Here is a 7465-nt window from a genome sequence, read left to right as displayed (position 1 = left end):
ATATTTGCTTGCTTAGCCCACACTAAAAGCAACCAAGTTTAATCAATTTGCTTTGTCATACCCATGTTTTTGGATCTTTTCATTGGATTTAAATCTGGTAATTTTAAAATCATATTCAATATTGCCTAAAATTATTTCCATTATAAGCGTGATTTTTTAATATATATGTTTATTGTTAAAGAAGTCAAAAGTTACAAATTTTAATTATAAATATTTGACAACATTTTTAAAAATTTTAATTACATTTGGAGAATTCGATTATAAATACTATTGTATGCATAAAGAATATAAAAAATTATGTTAAATATGACTATAAATTTGAATATAATATCAAAACTAAAATTATTTTATTTTTCTGTAAGAACCATCAATGACTGATAGCCTTAAACCATGTGTGAAGGAAAGTCCAAGGACTATTCCCATCCTTATCAAGGGAGATGCCACCTGTCTCTCATTTTCGACAAACATGAACATTTTTGTTTTATATATATATATATATATATATATATACACACACAATATTTGAACCTAGTTTTATTGAGAAGGCTAAAGATAAGATTTATTTGTAAAGATAATTTTAACAAAAGTTTAGATTACATAAAAATAGTTTTTGAAAGGTCCCAAAACCTTGTACATCAAATTTAAAAATATTACAATATAAGGCCCAAATACAATAGTGTGATGCACCAAACAAAGATAGGGAACAACCAACAAAAGTTTATAATAAATATCAAGTCTGATATTAGACATTTTGTCATCGATAAGAATCCTTATACAAATTATAGCTATGCATTTTTTCACATATGTTCCTAACAAATAAATGCAATTAAAAGACAAACAAGACATTGTAAAAAGTAAATTTCAGCCTTCTGACTATTGCAACACTTGCACTCTACTCCATCATCATGCACTATACTTGTTTGTGCATCAGTAACCCATTCAAAGAATCCACATCCATCGTGTCCCTACAATAGCAAATCTTCATTAGTTCCTAGTATAATAATTATTTATTCATTATGCTAATCTCTAAGAAAATTAATAACGAACTTTTTCTTATTTGAGCAAGACCAAAATTTACACCCAGGATTTTTTTGTGTGTTGGAGATTTTCAACAAATAAGGGCCTGCACCACATCGACATGTTGGCACATTGATTAAAGCCATCAACCCTGCAACATAAAAAATACATTAGTTACATGAAAATACACATACTATAATAAAAGTCTTTTAAAATTACTATACAAAATCTTTATAATCATTATTAAAAGCCTATTTAAATATCAATTTATATAGCCGAGGAGTCATTCACAACAAAATACATCATTGCATCTATTTTAGTTTGAAATTCGATTGGATCATTATATCAAGTGATATGAAATCCTAAAAATGGTAAGTATAGCATCTCCTACTGCTGCATTATTTATGGGAGTGAAGAATCAAATAATAGGTTTCTAAAAATGAGAAAAAACATGACTAGAAAGAAGATATCAACATTGTGCACACCCAAAAATAAATGACATTGTCCAAATTAAGACATTATCCATAGGAGCCAAATAGCACAAGAGTTAGTAATGTTGATGTAGATATTTCTAAACAATAGAAGAGTTAGTAATGCTGATAGGAGTCAAACAACACAAGTGAATATCATAGTCAAACAACAGAAGAGTTAGTAATGCTAATAGGAGTCAAATAACACAAGTGAATATTATAGTCAAATAGCACAAGAGTTAGTAATGTTGATAGGTGTCAAACAACACAAGTGAATATCACAATATTCTACATTTTACCCAACAAAATAATATGAAGCAACTTAGACACCACACAAACTGTTTGACCAAATGTCTATCCAAGTAGCTCAATAGAAGTCAGGGACTAATGTGTAAAGAATTTGGTACTAATAGCTATCAAATCTGCAAATAATTCTATGATTAATGCAAATGACTAAGTCCACTGTATGGGTTAATATATAAGAAGAGCAGGTATAAGAATCTTTAAATATTTAAAAAAGTAAAGGCAATGAATAATTTTCCATATATGCATGTCATAAAGTCATAAAAAAGTTGATAAAAATATGTTTTCAGCTGATAAAAATATGTTTTACAGCTAATAAAAATATGTTTTCAGCTAATAAAAATATGTTTTGCAGCTGATAATATCATAAGGCATGCTATGAAGCAGTCAAATATAAAGTTCACTATAATTCAAAATAGTTTTAACAAAAACTCTAGAGTCCTCCATACTTAAGTTGTATGTATTTGACTCTCTCCCCCTCAGTCATTCTCAAGAAGCCTTTTGCTCTTTTGGTTTCAACCAAAAAATCATCATAGGCCTTTATCATTGAATCTTCACTAATCCCATGAATGCCTTTGAGGGCATCATATATTTTCTCTCCAACAAATTTAGAATCCTCTTCATCCACTTTGACAATGTAAGGCTTTAACTTGCCCTCGTGGATCCTATCCATGGCTTCACAAATGGTATCCATCGAACCAACCATGCTCGCCTTCTTTCTCTTTCCCTTCCTTGATGAAGATGGTGATATTCTCTGAGTACCACTTGCACTTGATTGGTTGGATTGAGAAAAGTCTTCATCCAAATGACTTCCAACATCAACTAGTATACTGAAATCCGCAAAATCATCAAGATCGATGGCCTCATCCATAATGTTCCCTTCCTCCATCTCTTGAGCCATGGTAGCTGCATTACCTTCTGCCATGTCATTTCCCACAATGAAGGCTAACTCATTATAGTATTGGAATGGCTACCTTTTATACACTTTTGCATTTTTGAATTCTTTCCTCTGCAAATTGGGAAACAATTGAAATGGTTAGTTGTCTTTCAATACTAAATATGCAAACATAAAGTTATATGTAAACAAAATAAATATTAAATACCATTTTACCTTCAACAACTCATTCCAAACATTGTCTTTAACATCCACACACTGTGTACCTTCATTCCATGCAAAGCCGCTTGTATTTCTTAGATCTTTCATTAATCTAAATCCCGCTTTCCATGTTTTCAATTTATTCTTCAAATTATCCCTAGTCAAATTTTGCTTCAACTCATCATTGAACTACCTTTCAATGGTAGTCCAAGCTTCCTTTTTGAAACCACCTTCATATTTTTGACCTAGCCGTACTTGCTCTTGAAGCAACTCAAGAAATTTGTGCTCCATATCCCTAGTCCATAGCACCCTATTTGTAGAAGGTGCATTGTTGACTTGTGTTTCTTAAGCCATGCTAAGGAACACAACAAAAATGGGTAAAATATACTCGACCATATAATATTAGACCTTAATAATGTGTATGGAAAAATGAAGATGGTCGAATAAATAAACATAACACAAACCCACATCAATCAATATGCATACAACCACATTATGTATCCAAAAAATTCAACATAGATTGTATCAAATATGGATAACTTACATGTAAGTTTAACAAAATCAATATTCAGCTGGGAAAACTCATAACCTACAAGCTCTAGTCTTCAATTCAAATGCATGTTAAAATTAAGCTTAACCCCTCTATATCAATACACATCTTAAAGAGTTAAAGAAGCTAAAGGAATCAAGTTTTAAGAGAGAACATAAAATAGCATCAGCAACACAAACATCAACACCCTTAAATTCAATAACTTGTTAGTATATAAAACAACATCAACAACACAAATAGCTCAGCTTCCTGACATAGTTGACCAAAGTAGTGTTATAGTGTGAGTTGAAGTAGGAATGAAATATCAACGTTAACAATGAAAAGGGAAGAAAACAACATGTTGTACCCCAACCCCAAACTAATCAATAACCTCTACTTTCTCTATTATCAATTAAGAACTTCTATAGCCACTTCTCACTCAAAGTTTTTGGTCTTGCAGTTCAAGAGCATGTTGGGGTTGCCAAATAATAGATGATGGCTTGTACAAGATTTCCTTAACTAAGTACTGCAACAATCTTACGTCAGTCTCTATGTGGGGCATGACAGGAATTACTGACAAAGGTGTCTTGCAAAAATAATAGTACATAAACATGGCTAAGAAGCCAAACTATAAGCATGTACGTATAAAAAAATAAGCTAAGAAGCCAAACTATAAGCATGTACATATAAAAAAATAATTTAAAAACAACAGTACATAAACATGGTTGAGAAGCCAAACTATAAGCATGTACATATAAAACAATAATTAAAAAATAACAATACATAAACATGGCTGAGAAGCCAAACTATAAGCATGTGCATATAAAGCTAGCAAACTAATAACAACCACAATGAGACAAAAAAATCCGACATCCTAAGGGCAAGGCCAATCCCCATGTGGAACTTTAACTCTTTTCTTGAAAGACCTTAAATTGCTTAGAATCCCCATAAACACCCACCAACTTGAAAGAGGCATAGGTTTCCCATCAAAACTAGTTTCCAACTTCAAAGTTGTACCAGCTCCCAACTCCAAGTTTTTACTAGCCAAGATATTATTAGACACCCCCAAAGACATACCTTATAGTAGATCAGAAGCAAAAGCTTGAGAAGCCACATCCTCTATTTAGCTAAAGGGAAAAAATCTACCAACTTGTTCACAAATTCAACAGTAGTTGCAATTGAAAACTGAAGCTAATTTATATCTGTTACCGGTAAAAGAAAAATAACCAAAAACCATAGTGTGTAACTATTAAACAGTTTCAGTTCTACAGCTGATACTTGGGAAATTGGTCAAAAGATAAAAGAAACTTAACACTTGAATTGAACCATAAATGGAACCAAGCATTTGTAAAACAAAAGTGTTAGATCTATCAAATCAGAGCAATATGTTCAAATTAAAAAATTAAATGAACTAATACTATTGGGGAAGACTTGTAATCCTCAACATAGACAACTTGATCACCTCCTTATAATTTAGAAAGATCTTATATATGATCATTTATGTGTGAATATGCATGATGGTTTTTTAATAGAGAAAATGTGACATCATAGAGCTCATGGTTCAGTGGGGAAGAGGAGTGAACAATAAAGATATCTAGATCAGACCTACATGAAAATGAATTTAGAACTATTTTCCAAAAAGTCTATTTTGTGGCTAGAAACAAAGGCCAGAAAAATAATTAAGCACAATAGATGATGTACTTCTGCCAACAAGATAAATCTGTGTAAACTCTTTTGTGAACTCTCATATGGCCTGGATGCTTGGCTAGCAAAAATGTTGATAGAGAAAAATTAAGCACACGGTGGCATCATGAAAATAATATGTGGTAAGAAAAAGCCCCTTCTAAGCCATCTGTAGTACATTATGTGATAGTACGATTACATATCTATGGGTACCTTTTTAGGTCAAATATTTTCATAGGTGTGCATTGAATTACAAATCAAAGAAACAAATATCATACAAACTCACACTAGTCAATATACTAACAGCCACATTATAATGATGATGAAAATGTCACATATAATTCATTCATTTGAAATAACACACAAGTGTCAATATATATATCAAAAATATCTACCAATATATATTCTATAACATAATGTAATGTTCTAACTACAACTAATCCCACCCCCTATAGTCTTCCCACATCCTCTAAGCTATTTCATCTTGAAAGTTTCCCCAATCATCTCTATCTCGCTGATTCATCCCATATGTCTCAAGTATGGGTACATTTATCCCATCGTGCTCATCCTCTTTAGTTTCAACTTCACAAGGAATGCCATCCTCTATCGTAATGAAGTTTTGCAAGATGCAACATGCTAAGACAATCTTATTCCATGTCATTATTTGATACAATGTTGCATGCCTCAAGATAGGAAAATGTTGCTTTAGAATGCCAAATGTATGCTCTATTGTATTTCAAAGTCAGGAGTGTCGATGATTAAATAGCTCTCGTGGAGAGTTAATGGGATTTTCTCTACAAACCTCCTTTAGATGGTAGCATGTACACCGATAAGGGGCAAGAAATCTAGGTACATTTGGATATCCCACATTAACCAAATAAAATTTACCTACACAAATGTATGAAAAGTATATTGATATAACCTTGATATGTCTCTCATAAAATCAAAGGAATTAAACATTAACAAGTTGATTGCAAATACTGGGGGGAACTACTAGTGGATCTAATCTGGACAAAGCAGAAGCAAGAACATGACTATCTACTACATACCCTTCCCAACCAGCAAGAATGTATTGAAACTTATAATCAAAGGAACACACACCCATAACATTTTGTGATAGGTTGCCTTTTCTATCATGATATTTAGCTTGGTTGTTGACATCAATAGTAATCAGCATATGGGTCCCATTTATTGCTCCAATACAATCCTAAAAATCATGAAATTGCATAAAAAACATATTATTATGAGTAATAATCAACATACAAAATATATGGCAATAGGAGATGTACCTTGAAGTAGGGATCAAAACAATCCTTCCCAAGAATTTGAGGAGGAGCATTTGGCTTAGCGAGCAACATATAGTCAGCACGGAGTGCCAAGATAGCCCTCAAGACCTTATGGAAGTATCTACTAATTGTCTCTCCCAAGTCACCAAAATTATGAGAAATCTTACAATTCCTCAAATTGTGCCCAAGTGTGTGGAGGAACATCACTAGTTGTTCTTCTAAAATGATGTTGCAAGAATCTCCAATGATTCCTTTCTACCTAAGAATAGTGGATAGATGAAAGAAGGTTGATTTAGTCATATGAAGCTAGTCATGGAAATCAATCTCATTTGAATGAATAATATTCTTATAAAATGGGATTTCATCTCTTCTATGCTTACACCTCTCTCTTCTTGCTTCTTGTGCAGATGTTGCAATGGATATTGCAAGGGTGACAAGAGCAACTACAAGTGCAAGCATGATTCTAGTCCTCCTACCAATGAGACCATGAATCCTTGGATCATTACCAAGATTCATTGATGACCTAGATAAAAATCAATACCAAAGATGAGGAGAGCAAAATATAAAACAAAAATAAGTTTGCTAACATGAAATCTGAAACAAATGATAGTAATGAAATGCCAATAACATATACTATATATTGGCTATGCAATGAAACATGCATATTATCACAAAGTTAGACTAGATATAAATTTGTTATATAACATGCAACTAAACATGCATATTATCACAAAGATAGAGTAATATAGTATGTCTCGCTTATGTGTACAATTATTCTTTTATAATCTAAGTCCATTATTTTTAAGCGATCACATCAAGTAACAATGTGCACCCATGTAGTAATCCTATAATCAACCACATAATGTTATAAGCATCAAACATAAGGAAGAAAAAGGAATAAAATCAACATTATTATAATACAGAAATCAAATCAACAAGTCATCAGCAAGCATCACGAATATACCTTCAACAATATCATGTAACTTGAATGTCTATTAAATCACATTATCGAGATTTATAGGAATGCTGCTGAAATTTGAATGTCTATTAAATCCCATTATATTATAAATATGCACTGCTA

At 32.0% G+C, this 7465-nt stretch overlaps 1 pseudogene; it reads right to left on the bottom strand.

The window, feature by feature from the left end:
* Positions 1–338: 338 nt before the first annotated feature.
* On the bottom strand, positions 339–468 carry LOC149580151 (U6atac minor spliceosomal RNA; annotated as a pseudogene).
* Between the last annotated feature and the right edge of the window lie 6997 nt (positions 469–7465).

The sequence above is a fragment of the Cupressus sempervirens genome, chromosome 1, assembly GCF_028749045.1.
Source record: "Cupressus sempervirens isolate cs-2001-9-10 chromosome 1, ASM2874904v1, whole genome shotgun sequence".
NCBI classification, from domain to species: Eukaryota; Viridiplantae; Streptophyta; class Pinopsida; order Cupressales; family Cupressaceae; genus Cupressus; species Cupressus sempervirens.
The sequence above is the reverse complement of the archived record's forward strand: the minus strand, read 5'-3'. Positions and strand labels throughout refer to the sequence as shown.